This window comes from Andrographis paniculata, unplaced genomic scaffold (genome assembly GCF_009805555.1).
Source record: "Andrographis paniculata isolate CXL003 unplaced genomic scaffold, ASM980555v1 Contig34END, whole genome shotgun sequence".
NCBI lineage: Eukaryota > Viridiplantae > Streptophyta > Magnoliopsida > Lamiales > Acanthaceae > Andrographis > Andrographis paniculata.
The window spans coordinates 3,239,351-3,255,157 of record NW_026137567.1 but is presented as its reverse complement, the minus strand read 5'-3'; the positions used below and the strand labels follow the sequence as shown (position 1 = coordinate 3,255,157).

General features: G+C 25.7%; 1 pseudogene; it reads left to right on the top strand.

Moving 5' to 3' along the window:
• The first annotated feature begins 504 nt into the window (after positions 1-504).
• Positions 505-10,251, top strand: LOC127248501 (transcription factor MYB53-like; annotated as a pseudogene).
• Positions 10,252-15,807: the final 5,556 nt, after the last annotated feature.

Below are 15,807 nucleotides of genomic sequence, written 5' to 3'. Positions count from 1 at the left end.
TAATACTAATATATTACTACTTTCGTCCGGCTCTAAGGGTTTTATTTACTTTTTGCACGTTGATAACGTAGTACAGATAAAAAAAAATGACAAAAATATTTTTATTAGTGTTTTGTAATATTTTAGTACAAATTTACCAGTAGTATTAATTATGATATTGATTTTATCGCTTATTTCAGTATTGCAATATATCGAAAGTATATAATTACATAAATCATTTCTTATTTAGCGAGAGAAATTATTTCAAACGAAAGATAATTAATTTTTCTTTTATATCACTCGTTCGAAGTATAAAATTGTCAAAAAAAATAAAATAAAATTGTGCAATAATATGAATCAAATTGAAAAAAGAACCAATATATTTCAAAATATTATGAATGATTATTACATTAAATGAACTTTAAATCATGGTAAATTTTCGTGTTGAAAGTAAATTTTCATATATTTGTTCTATAAACATCATCTATCTTAGAAGTGTGGTTGAGTTATTTCTTATAAGTAGGGATGACCTGGTCCTGCATGGAGAGTGAATTTGTGACAATGAAGTTATGTGTGAGTATGATATTAGATTTATTTTCTTATTTCAATTGTTTTAACTCAATAGATTTAAAGCTTAGACATTAATTCTTGATAAATTGCAACAAATTATTCAATTTGGTTGCAACTACTTTTATTTTTTTGTTTTTTATTTTTTACTTTTTATTTTTTATGATGTGGGAACCCGCCGTCGCTATCGAAACTGCCCACTTGACTCCAAAACTCTTTATCTTCGTTGTGGGCTTTATTACTTGGTTGAAGTTGATTTACAATCTATAAACTAGTACCAGATTTTTATTTATTATTTATTATTTATATTTATATTTTTATTATTATTTTTTATGTAGTAGTTTGTGACTTCTCAATCACTTAGAATAAATCTTAATTGGCCAAATACATGTGATTCCACTTGGTTAAGGGTGCGTTTGTTCGGGGCTTTGGATTTTGAGTTGGGATTTGAATAGTAAAAATTTTAAATTTAAATAGTTGTATAATGTGATATAAATAGGTGGTGATGTGATGTTTTGAATGTAAAATTGATTTTTAATATAATATAAAAAAATAAAAAATAGGCGTTTGATTTTATATTTTTAAGAAAAAAATATGATGAATAGTGTATTTAAAATCCAATGATTGAAACAAACACACAGTTATTTGTGTTTTGCTACTTCATTTGTTCGCTTGATCACTCTAGCAGTGTGCTTAAAATGAAAGTAAAATAAAAATTTATTTATTTATCTTGTTTGTTTAAATTAGAGAAATTATACATGAGAAATATATTCCCTCCGCCCCGACAAAGATGGTGCATTTTATTTTGATACGAGAATTTAGGTAGTATAAATTATTTATTTAATTAATATAAATATCATTAAATTTTATAGAGAATAAAATTTTATATAATACAAATAAATGAAAAATATATTTATTTATTAATTATTATCATAAATTAATTTTATAAAAAAAATGTGGAGGTTCAAATATAAATAAAAATATTTGTTAATTGAAGAGAACAAAAGAGATTAATGAATTTTGAGTGGATCCTACATGTAACGTGTTAGAAATTTAATTAAATTGATTTATATTTATTAAATATGTTTAAAATTGATATATTCACTAAGAATAGAAAGGGGTTGAGAGGGACCAAAAGGGTAAATGACTCGATTAGCGGGATGGAGGGAGTATTATTTTTATTTCTCTCCTATATACATAGAGAAATCAAAAGAAATGATAAAGTGTGTTTATTTATTTATTATTATTATTACTATTACTATTATTATTATTTTGATATTTTGATACTATTTAGTCTTTATGATTATTATTATAAATATTTAATTTTTAAAATTACACTAATCCAATCTTACATCATATCTAGTTTATATTCAGATAAAAAGTACACCAACAATATTTTTCTACTGATTCTCATTCACTAAAACCTTTTCTACTCGATTAATCATTTTCTCTTTCGATTCATCCAAATTACTATATAATTTTTTTTAAAAATTTTATTAAACAAAAAAATTAATTCTCATGTTTTACTGATTTTTTTTTTTCTCTAAAATCCCAATATTCTTAATCAAATAGTTTCTTAATGTTATATTTTATACAGAAGAAATCATATATTTTTACTAGTTAACTAAATAATAAAAAATTGAAAAGAAATTGAAAAGTAACAAACTCTTATATATTTGGAAAAAGTGAATCAAGGTTATTCATAATTGAACGGGAATTATCTAAGTCTAAAACAATTGTCTTGGAAGATACTTCTTTCCCTTTATTTTAGTTGGAGGACTTTCCATGCTACAATTTTATTGATTTTTTTGAGGGATTTTGTCTTGCTTTCTTCTTTCTTTATTTCTTTACTTTGACATTTCTTTTCTTCGTTTATTATTCATACAACTCGGTAATTTGCACAAACAAAACTATTCTAATTCAGTCATGGATGCAAGAAAAGCCTCCATCGCGAAAACCTATTTTAGTTTTTTTTTTTTTGGATGATGTGGGAACTCACAGCCGCTACCCGAAAGTGCGCAATGGGTAAACCCCCGGCTGAACCTAATACCCTGCAAACCAGGTCCGACGGGAAAGTCACACTAGGCGAACCATGTGTGACAGAGGCGTCACCTATTTTAGTTTTTATTTGAATGGAAATAGGGATAGGGGCAAACAAATATGAAGCACGAATAAAGATTGAAATTATGGAAATGAATATATTTGAAAAGATGGATGCGTAGAAACAAATGCATGCTCATATACAAGAGAGGTTTAGTTTAGGAAAATCCAAATGGAAATTAAGACTCAACTCAATTTGCTTAAAGTAAAACAACAATCATCTATGATACCATCATTTATATATGTTACACAAACGTAAATACATATGACTTTAGAAAATAAGCAACCATTGTTCTTCATCAAATTTAATATGGTGTTGAAAACCCTATATGGTCTGTGATAGACTTTGTTGATGATGTCGAATAATATCGAGTGGATTACTTAAGTCTATTCTTGCATCTATAGATTATGAATTTTTTTTTTTTTTTTTTTTTTTTTTTTGTATGGAGAATTATCATGGTAAAATAAAAAAATAAAATTTCGTATTGAATTATTTATTATTCTTTTAGAGAATACACTACAAAAAGTTGACATTTAGCTACGAAAAAATTTATAGCAAAAAGTATTGATTTCGTAGCGAAAAGGCTTTTGCAACAAAATAAATGTTGTCGTCTGTTTCATCACCTATATCGCGTTATTAATGGTCTTTGGCAACAAGTTTGACTTACTAAAAAAAAAATAAAGTTTTTGCAATGAAAGTGTGGAAATAAAATTTACCTACAAAAATAAAATTTTGTAGCTAAAGCTATAGATTTACCTATATATTGGTTAACTATTCAGTTACGGTGTTGATTTCTCTAAATATTATCGATCAAAGATTCAAATATCATTGATCAAAAGTGCAGATAATACATGCTATGTAACCACGTAATTAGTTTCATATATTTTTATGATCTAATCAGTTTCATTTATCATGGCTATGTTTTCCCAGGCAAACTTCAAGAAACAATTGATTGCCCATATCAGATTGTTTGAAACAAATCGAGGAATCAAAAAGTGTTATTAGTGATCCTTAAAAGCTTGGATGCATTTATTTAGCATGGTTTTGATCGATTGAAGTAAATTAAATGAACTTGCGTAAATTTAGCACATGTTATCCTCTGAAAATTTGTCTCTCATCACTTAAATTTCTCTCTGTGAATCCTATAGAATTCAATTCTCCATTCTTGTGACGTCTTGGCTTTAGAGGTGTTTATAATTTATATATCACTTTGTGATAATGTTGGCTAATGAAAGTTTATTTATTTTGTATAATAGTTCTAGTCATTTATACTAGTAAATGTTTGTGGTAACTTTATTATTATTATTATTATTATTATTATTATTTTATAGCGTGGGAATCCGCAGCACTATTATTCGAGTGTGTTTTGAGTAAACTTCCGACCGAACTTAATAGTTTGCAAATTAGGTTCGACAAGACAAATCACACTAGTATATGTGATATTAACTTGGTCTATATTATGTATGTCTATACGTATTTTTATTAGACTATCAAAGGTTACTTATAGACTCTTCTAAAATAGGAGTTTCTCAGAAATTGTTACAATTACGTTGGTTTTGAGTTAGTTATATTGGATTGATTAGTACAAGTAATACATATTAGAAATCTCACTTTTGAATGGTTTTGTTTGGATTATTATTTGTATTTTGTTATTATAACTTTTATTTTTTGCCACATTGCAAGTGTTTAGATTCATTAGTACAAGTATGGCAATTTCTAGACTTTGCAATGTGTATTTTTAGTACGAGTATGGCTTATTTTGTAGCTCATTATTGTTATTTTTAAATCTTTTGGAGTTTATTTGTTTATCAAATGTATTAAGTAATGAGGCTATAGAATTCATGGTTGTATTTTTTTATACCGATTCTTTCGGGGAATTAAAGTTTGGACCAATGATTTCTAGTTTTCAACACGAAATTCTATCTTTGTAGATGACGTTTTCTGCTAAAAAATTAAATTTCGTAGCTTTCACACTTTTGCTACGAAATTCTATCTGTGTACCTAAAATTATTTTGTTACGAAATCCTATGTTCAATTGTTCATAGCTAATTAAACCCCTTTATTACGAAATTTGTTTTTCGTAATTAACACGAAAATGATCTTTTGTGGCTGACACTTTTTTTTTACCTACAAAAATTATCTTTCGTAACTAACACTTGTCTACTATGAAATTTTATTTTGATAGTTAAAACCTTTTAATTACGTAAATATTTTGTAGCTTAAATTTTTGTAGTGCGAGAGTTTTTAGCTACAAAATAGGTTTTTTCATAGCTAAATCTTGTTTGCACACTTTTGTCTCAAAAGCATGTATTTCCTCCATGAAAGACAAATTCGTTGCCAAATACCTTTATCTACACCACATAGAAGTGACGAAACAAGCAACAAAAGTTATTTCGTCATGAAAACTCTTTGGTAGAAAATCATTACATTTCACTTCAAATTTTTAATCATAATCTCGATATCTTTGTAGTGTTTTTATGAAAATGTGTATTGGACGTTTTTTTTATTATTGAAATATTGAAAAGAAATAAAAAAAAAAAAAAAAAGTAAACAAAGCCTTTAAATACAAATATAACATGCATGTTATATACACAAATGAAATTAACTTAGGATTAAGAAAATTTGTGTGCTAATTTAATTAATGAAAGAACATATATACACCCACACATATTCATTCAGCTTATTCAATTGTGTCCAACAAGAGGATCGATTAGGCATAAATTAAAATGATTAGTTTAGAAGATTATATAAACTAGCTAGTGTAACAAGTCAATAACATGGTTTCATAATATATACTCCCTCTGTCATAAAAAATTTATTCTCATTTTTCTTTTTTTGATTGTCGTTCAAATTTATCTTTATTTTTTTTTCTCCGCCAAAAAATATCATTTTTTCTACTTTATTTACTCTAAAAAGAAACTATTTCTATTTTTATCTATTTTTCTTAAAATGTCGGGTCAAATGGGAACAATTTTTATTTACGACGGAGGGAGTATATATATATATAAATATTTTTTAATAGATTTACACGTTAAATTTTATTACGCATTCAATATTTAAACAAGCGAACATAATTCAACCGAATATAAATAGTTGGATATATATATATAATTCTATTAAATAATATATCATTCGGAAAATTAAATTTCATTAAGACAAGAGGTTTAATCTGTTTACTTTTCGTTTATATTTCTTATGTATTTCAATTTTAGGTTTAAATAATTAGTTAATATGATATTTAATAAATGAAACTAATATATATTATAAAGAATTGTTTGAATTACATAGTAAATGTTCTTACAAAAAATAAATAAATAAGTATTTCATCTGTCTTTCAAAAGTATATTCACTTTTTTTTTTTGTATAATACAAAAGAGGTTTGAATTACACAGTAAGATATGTTACAAAAATAAATAATAAATACTCACTATGTCTTTAAAAAATATAGTCACTTTCTTTTGTAAAATACAAACGAAGTGAGACCCTTTATGTGTGGACTATAATTAGATTTAAATATTTAATTGATTAGAAATTAATACAATTGAATATCAACACGAAAAGTAACAATAATGATAATTCATGCTATGATTACAAAAATATAGATGAAATATTAAGATATGCTTATCTATATTTTGTTTTTAATGTTTTGAACTCTAAAATTGAAATAATATTGCACATGATATATTTCATTAATAAAAAATATAAATGGCACAAATATAGAAATAAATTAAAATACATTTTCACGATCATATATTAACAAATTCCAAGGTGCAAACAAATTAAAATCGTTACCCTAATAATAAGGGTTATGTTTGGTTGGAAGATAACTATTGAGTCGATTTTATTTTTTTTCAAAAATATCAAATTATATACTTATTTTCTATTTTATTTTTATTTTTATTTTATATTATAATAAAAATTAATTTTATATTTATATTTGTTTAGTTGCAATGTCCAACTTAACTCACCACTATTAACCTCGCACTAGTAGGGTTGCCAATGAAAATATATTACCCCCTCTGTCATTCAAAGTATTCTCTTTTTTTTTTTTTTTTTTATCATCTAAATTTATTCTTGTTGTCTTTTTTAGCAAAATAAAATACCATTTTTTTTAATTTTTTATTTACCCTAACTAGAAAAAATTTCTATTTCTATCCACTTTTTTTTTTTTTTTTTTTAACTCGTACCCCATCAAATAAATATATATGTTTTTATGACAGATGGAGTATTTTATTTTTTAAAAAATATCATATTAAAATTACTATATAAACAAAATAAATTATTAATTTCAAACCAGAACCGAAGAAAGATAATTTTACCAATCAAAGTCCAAACCCAAAAGTCCATACGTCGGAAGCATGATGGCATAGGCTCACACAAAATGATATACTCTTTCAGTCTTGATTCAAAGTAATATTTATCATTTTCGTCTGTTTCGCTTCAAAATATTTATTTTCTATTTAGAAAAAGTAATCATTCACTAATATCAAAATACTCTAACTTTTGTTTGAATTGCAAGTATATAAGTACTTTATAAATAAAGTCAAAAGTAAAAAATATCACAAACTCTTACGCACTTTCACTGACTAATAAAATACTACTCATTCCGTCCTAGATAATATGTTTACGTTACTGTAGATACGAGAATTTAGGTAAAATATAATTAGTAAGTATTAAGTAGTTTATTAGTAAAAATAATTATTATATACTCCCTCCGTAGGGGCCCCTTCATATTTTTTAATAGATTAAGAAATAATAATATTTTATTAGTTAGTGGAAATATGCAAGGAGATTTGACATTTTTTCCCTTTGATTTTAGGTAAAAAGTAAGAGCATATGTAATGGTATATTTGTAATTTAAATAAAAGTTAAAGTATTTTGGTATTAGTGTATCATTACTTTTACCAAAAAAAAAATAAAATGAATACTTTGAAATGAAAGAAATGGAAATGATAAAAAATGTACTTTGAAATGGGAACCGATGGAGTAATAAAAATAATTATAAATTAATATTAAAATAACTAAATATATTAAGTAAGAGTAAAAAATTGTAAATTATAAAATTTTAAATATAATTAAAATGTATAATTATATATATTTTTTTTTTAAAAAAAAAAGATAAATTATTTGGGATTGATAGAAAAAAAAAATATAGATATTTTATATAGGACGAACATAAATAAAAAATATGAACATTTCATATAGATCAGATGAAATATTTTTTTTAATCTACTTTAAAACCTCCAAAATGCTCCATTGAATTGGAACGTCGAGTATAGTATCGGTACGTATATGCAATATATAAATATATACACACACATATACAGCATATTAGAGGAGACTCATGGGGTGTATATATATATATATATATATATATAAACACTTACAAATAATGATGAATGATCAAGGAAAAAAAAGGTAGTAGTTATGTGGTAGAATTGTTGGGACAGAAACAATACTAGAATAGAGAACGGGACGATCTCCCTGCTGAAATGAGAGCAGTGGTCTGAAGAAAGGGCCATGGACTCCTGAAGAAGACAATAAGCTCATCACGTACATCAACAAACACGGCCATGGCAGCTGGAGAGCCCTCCCCAAGCTTGCTGGTAATCATCAATAACAATAATAATGATAATAATAATAATTAATATTTATTAATAATAATGAAATGAAATGAAACTACTACAGGTCTGAACAGGTGTGGGAGGAGCTGCAGACTGCAATGGACAAACTATCTTCGCCCAGACATCAAGCGTGCATGGCAAATTCTCCCCTGAAGAAGAACAAACAGTTCTCAATCTCCACGCCATTCTTGGAAATAAGTATATGTATATATTCTATATATAATTATATACTTTTCAATTTAATTAATTTAACATGGATCAATTACGGATCCCATAAAGCCAAGCATGGTGCTAATTTAATCGAATCAGCATATATTTATATATATATATTTGAGAATATTTATAAGATATGTATGAATATATGCTAGTCACTCTTATAGAATAGACTGACTCGATAATGGTCCACGATTAATTGAATTGTTAATTAATTATTAATTTAATGGATGGACGGGGTCGTTAATGAAGATGGTCCGCGATTGCAAGCCAGCTGCCAGGAAGAACAGACAACGAGATCAAGAACTTCTGGAACACCCACCTCAAAAAGAAGCTAATCCAAATGGGACTCGACCCGGTCACCCACCGCCGCCGTGCCGACTATATCTTCACCACCCTCCCCCAACTCCTCGCCGAGCTCGCTCACCTCCTCGGAGTCCCTTCTTCGCAATGCTTCCAATCCGAAGCCGCTCTCGACATGGCTAGGCTCAATCGGAACTGCCTGGAGGACACTCTCCCGCCGCCGCCGCTTCCCTCTTTTGAAAACAGCGACGGCATTGACATCTCGGATTTTGGATTTTTGAGCCAGATGGATACGCCGGTGGCGCTACCGGGGTTCTCCGATTTGCCAGATTTGGAGAACGGCGGCGAAACTTCATCGCAGTGGCTGTTGCCGCCGGCTCTGACGGCGGAGACGTCTGTTACTAACACTACAAGGGAATGGGATGGTTGCAGCTCATCAAATTATGGCGGAGGTGATGAGCAACTTTGGTTTGAGCTATTTGAGGATCCAAAACTATATGTATATATATATATATATATATATATGAAGTTTTTATATTTTTCTATAATAATTTTTATTGCCGTTTCCTTTTATTACTAATATGGTGTTGATTGTCTCTCGTATATATAAATAAAATAAATGAATGATACATGTCCTTTTAAACTTTTGAAGCGTTAGTGATTTGAAAATTTTAATTATACCGCATGTGTTTAAATTTAAATTTTTAAGTGAATCGTTCTCACTACAAAAAAAATATATATATATATAATAATAATATATTTGTAACGGAATTTCGTCCCTAAAGTTCACGTAGCTAACGTAATTCCATTCCTATTTCCGTCTCTAATGTCATTACTAACGGAAAAAGTAGATTTAGAAACAAAAAAGTTTTGTTACAAAAATAATTTTTTCTTTTGTAGTGTCTAACACAAGGAAAGAAACAATTATTTGTATATAATAGTGTCTATATATGTATCATTGCATCAATTTACAGAATGAGAGATTTTTCATATAGCAAGCAATGATTGGCAAATCAAACGTTAGGCGATGATTGTATGTAAGACGGAACCAATTAATACAATGGTGGTATCTAAGATAATGGTATGTAAGATAATGCTTCCTCCGTCCCATAACAAAGTATCAATTTTTTTATTTTAGCCTGTCTCATAATAAAGTATCTATTTTTTTTTTAGTAACGGTACTATTTACCTAATATTACAAATACCCTTAAAACTTACAATATATTACACAAATGTCATTACCTTTATATCACACATACTAATAAGATTATTTTAGTCAATTCTACTTTATTTCTACTGTATCTCAATATAATACTAATAATTTTAAAACTACTTAAAAAAAAAATAAATATCTAGTTATGGGACGGAAGGAGTATAATTTTTATTTTCATTCAGTAAATGCGTTGTGATATTTCTGTGAATTTTGTATAGGCATACAATGATATAATGGCTGTTGTTACTTAATTCTCCCTTCACCATCAATCAATGTATCAATTTTACCAATATATATTTATTTTGTTTGGGTATATGAACCCATGACGGTGAGGTCATGGGTTCAAACTCCGACGCATGCAAATTTTGTTTGCCGTACATGGTTGTTTGCTGTGACTTGTCTTGTTGAGCTTAATTTTTAAGTTATTAAATTCGATCGGTTTATTCAGACCGCACCAAAAAAAAAGCGGCGGCAGTGTATTAAGTTCGATCTGGATATACCGAGAGCGCTCAGATATCATTTGCCTTTTAAAAAATATTATTGTTTAGTTATTAGTGTGTTTAATTGTGAATTTGATTTTGAAATTGATTTTTTAAATAATAAAAAATTAAATTTAAATAATTATTTGATATAATATAAATAAATGTTGATTTGATATTATACATGTAACATTTGATTTTTAGTAAAATAGAAAAAAATAAAAAAAATATTTAATTTGATATTTTTTAAAAAATAAATAAATAAATAACAAAATATCGTGGAAAATGTACAAAAGAACATAACATCAGGTTTATTTATCTAATAAAAAAATTTCACACATTTCGATTAGTATTATAAAAATTACAACATATATATATATATATTTACATAACATATATTCTAGCTATTAAAAAATCAAAACTTTAATACAAAATATATACTACTTATGTGTCATAAGAAGAGTATCATTGTCTTGATATTTGAATATTAATTATTATATCAATAAGTAGTACAAATTAAAAAAAATAACAAAAATATATTTATTAGTCTTTTATAATGACATTTGTAGAGTAAATTATATAAATATATTAATATTATTAATGTTAAATATAATGACATAAAAGTCAAATGGTACTGATTTTATGAGACCAGAGTAGTATATTTTTTATATTAATGAATTTTTTTTAACCTAATATAAAAATAAAAAAAATCCAATTTTAACATACGAAAAAACTAAAGCCTTGATTTTTTATAAGATTATTTGATATTATAGAAAATACAACAAAATCTCTTTAGTGTTCATCTTTAAGGGTGCATTTTCTAGGTTTTGATTTTGAAATTCGATTTGAATATTAAAATTTTTAATTTGAATAGTTGTTTTATATGATATTATTAAAAATTGATGTAATTTTTAATATAAAATTAATTTTTAATTATAATAAAAGAAATAAGAATTTAACATGATCTTTTTGTCAAATTTCTCTTAATTTTATTATTTTAACTATACGTTTCTTAAAAAAAAAATTCTTTAAAAAACTAAACATATCCTATAAGAAAAATGTACTATCTTCCTTCGGTTAATATATCACATTAAATATTATTCAAATATAAAATCTAAACTAATTGTTCCCAAAATCACCAAAAAAAATACCCTCTCCGTTCCAGATACTGTGTTTGCTACACTGTAGACACGGTATTTTAGAAGGAGTGTAATTAGTAGATAATTAAGAATGTATTAGTGAAAATAATTATCCTATAATATAAATAATTATAAATTAAAATTAAGATAACTAATTATTTTAATTAAAATTTAAAAAAATAAAAAAATTTAAAATGAGATTAAAGTGTGTAATTATTTTCCAAAAAAAGAAAATGACATGGTATATGAGACGGATAGAAACGGCAACGTGGACATGGTATCTGAGACGGAGAGAATATATATATATTTTTCGGAGAAAAATTTTCGTAGATAATAAGAATATAAACAAATCGTCTAAACAAACAAACAATAAATAATTTTTTTATATATATTCAATTAGCTAAATCAAAACGTTTAGAGTAGACTAATTTTTCAAAATATAAATATGACGACATAATTATAACATGGCTCGACCTAGCTAGAAAAACAATAAATTATATAATACAATTGAATTTTAATAAAAATGTACAAAATATTTTATATTTTATTTATTATATGAAAAAATTTATATTAAATTAAAATATGCACAAAACATTCTTTACATCCAAAAATAATATTTAGTTGTATATAAAATGATGTTTGATTGTCTCGTAAAGGACGACCTCATATTGTGAGATGAATTCGTGATCGAACATCAATTTTAGAAAATATATATTTTGCACATACTTTTATTTAACATAAAAATATTTCACGCATTAAATTAAATACAAGAAATGTTATGTAATTATATTGCTCCCTCCGTCTTCAATAATTAGTAAATAATTAAGAAATATATTAATAAAAATAATTATTATTCAATAAATAATTATATATTAAAATTAAAATAATTAAATAATTTTATTAAAATTATAAAATTTAAAATATTAAAAATAAACATTTTATGTGAGATGAAGAAATTAATATTTTCTCTGTTATCCAATTGTGCGTTCATTTTGATCAAACACAAATTTTTAAAAAAAAGAAAGTATAGAAACCTACTTTTTAAGGTTAAAAAAAATAGAAAAAATAATATTTTATTTACTTTAAAAAAACGAAAATAAATACAAATGACAATAAAAATGGAAAGTAAAAATAAATTTGGATAATAGAAAAGATAATTATATAAGATATATACGAAGTAGCAATCTACCATCGAAAAATTATACTCATTCCATCCCATGTAATTTATTTTTATTTTTTATTTTCGTTTGTCCTTCATATTTTGTCATTTTTTTTTAAAGTATAATTTTATATTTTAATCATATTTTAAATTTCAAATCTTATAATTTTTTAATCTTAATTAAATTATTTAGTTATTTAATTTTAATTTATAATTATTTTTACTAATACACTTTTTAATTACTTATTAATTACTCTCTTCGTCCGCCTCTAATGGTGAATTAGATATTAAATTTTGCGTCATTGTACTCTATATTAAATATATTCTTTTAGTATTACAAGACATTAGTGAAAGTATTTCAGTAATTTTTTTTAATTTGTACTACGTTTTGACATAATAATTAATATTTAAAAATCAACACATAGAAAATAAATGAAACACTTAAAATCGGACGAAAGTAGTATATTTTATGGGTAAACTGTTTTTTTAGTCCCGTAACTTGACCCCTTTATCATTTTAGTCCCGTAAGTGGAGCCTGTAACAAACTAGTCCTATAAGTGAAAAATTTTCGTTGTTTTAGTCCTCCGGCGCCGAAGATGCTCGCATGGCTCGCCGGAGGTGACGTGTCCACCAGGTGTCGCTGACCTGGCGGACACGTGGATTTTTTTTTTTCATTTTTTTAAATTTTTTTTAAAACTTATTTTTAATTTATTTTATATTTTATTTGTATTTTTTTTATTTTTTTTATTTGGTCCAATTTAAAAAAATAAAAAAATTAAAAATAAATGAAAAAAAAAAAAATCCACGTGTCCGCCAGGTGTCGCTGACCTGGCAGGACACCTGGCGGACACGCCACCTTCTGCGAGCCACGCGGGTGTCTCCGACGCCATAGGACTAAAATAGCAAAAAATTTTCACTTATGAGACTAGTTTGCGATATGCTCCACTTACAAGACTAAAATGATAAAGAGGTCCAGTTACGGGACTGAAAGAACAGTTTATCTATATTTTATTTATGCTCTCGTATTTACAGTAATAGTAGGTATATGGAACGGATGGAGTAAAACATTACATACGAATAGCCCGATCCGGCCCAACCCAACCATTTTCCCATTTTATTTACATATATACCGGGGCAATATTTAAATAACAGGTTTTTAAAGGTTAAAAAAATAAATAAATGACGAAAATTGCGTGCATGGGAAGTGTTCCTTACTCCTCTGACCACACTGCACCCGCCACCTGTTCTTCTCTCTCCTCATTTTTCATAATTAATTATTTGACCATACATATACTTTGAATTCTCTTAATTGCCCCTACTACATTACTCACAATTTTAATACCACTTCTACTTCTACTCCTACTTTTATTTGCTTCATTTCTTCTTTTGCTAAATAAAATAATTTTTTAAAAAATAAATAATATTAAAATTAAAATCACTATTAATTAATTCATTCGAATAAATGAAGTTCCTATGGGTACTGGTCAAGTTGGCAAAAAGATATAAGTATGATTGCGTATTGGTGCAAGCTATTAGTTGAAGAACTGAAGGGGACAATATATTTTATACGCGACAGAAATTTGGGTTATGTATATTTGCTTAATTTATAATACGACTGATTAATATTTTTCTATGATAAATATATAATTTTTTTGTTATAGAAAAAATAAATAAATATAATAATAATCAATAATAGCATATACAATTGGGATTCAACCTTTAAATATCATGGTTTCAATAACTAAAGTATTTTTTAATATTCTTTTCATCTAAAATAATTTTAGGCATGTTACGTTTACTTTTTTTTTCTTTGTTATTTTTTAGTTTTGATTTTTTTTTTTTTAAAATAGAATATTAGGTTTTAAATGAAAAATGTGTATTGAATATACTTTTTTTTTTTTCCGAAATTGAAACATGGTTTAGAAGATTATAGCTATTTTAACAAGTCAATAAGCTGTTGAATAATATACTATTGGGCAAATGAAATTATATAAAGAGAAGGGCTGTGTGATATTTGGATTATATTTGTATTTTTATTTAACTTATAATTACTTGATGTAAAAATAATATATTTTAGTTTATAGAAAATAGTGAGAGAATTACACGTTGAAGAAATTGAAAAGATAAAATAAAAGAATCCATTATATTTGTTTGATTTTGATTTGAGATTGAGATTCTGATATGAATTTTAGTTTAAATACTAGTAATATTTTGATTTAATAATTTTTGAGAAAATCATTTCATTTGAATAATAACAATTTGAGTTTGAAATTAAACCAAACACATATCTGGACTATTATTAGCTTTAAATCTTCAAATGATTAAAAATGAATGCATTTGGTGAAAATATTTCATTCGTTTTAAACATTATGCAACATTTGTATTTGACACGAAAATTTAGGTAAGGAGTATTAAGTATAGTAATTTGAGATAATTTAGATATTAAATGATGTGATTAGAGAGAAATAATTATTTATTTTTTATTTGAACGATGTGATGTGATAAAATGAAGTGTATATTATATATATATAAATCATATTAATTGTTTCTAAATTTAAAAATATTGCAGTAAGTTTGAAAAAAAAAAAAAATATTGCAAAGTATTTGAGACGAAATGAGTAATAACCATTACTATAATTATAAAAATATAAAGTAAATATTAATACATGCTTATCTATACAATTTTTTTTCATTTTAAAATTTTAAAATAATAACATCGCATATGATATATTTCATTTATAAATAAAATAAAATAAAATAACCTAAATATAGAAACAAAAATCCATATTCATATATTGATTCCAAGGCGCAAAGAAACCAAAATCATTACCATAATACTAGGGCTACCTATTCCCAGTCTCGTAAATTCGGTAAACTACTATGGTCATTTTAGTAAAATCACATCTGGGGCCCACACAGTTGGCGTACGGCAAGTGAGAGAAGTTTGCTGGACACTCATACACACACATATATATACACACACTTATGTATATATATAATGATTAATGGTCGAGGGAAGAAGATTGCAGT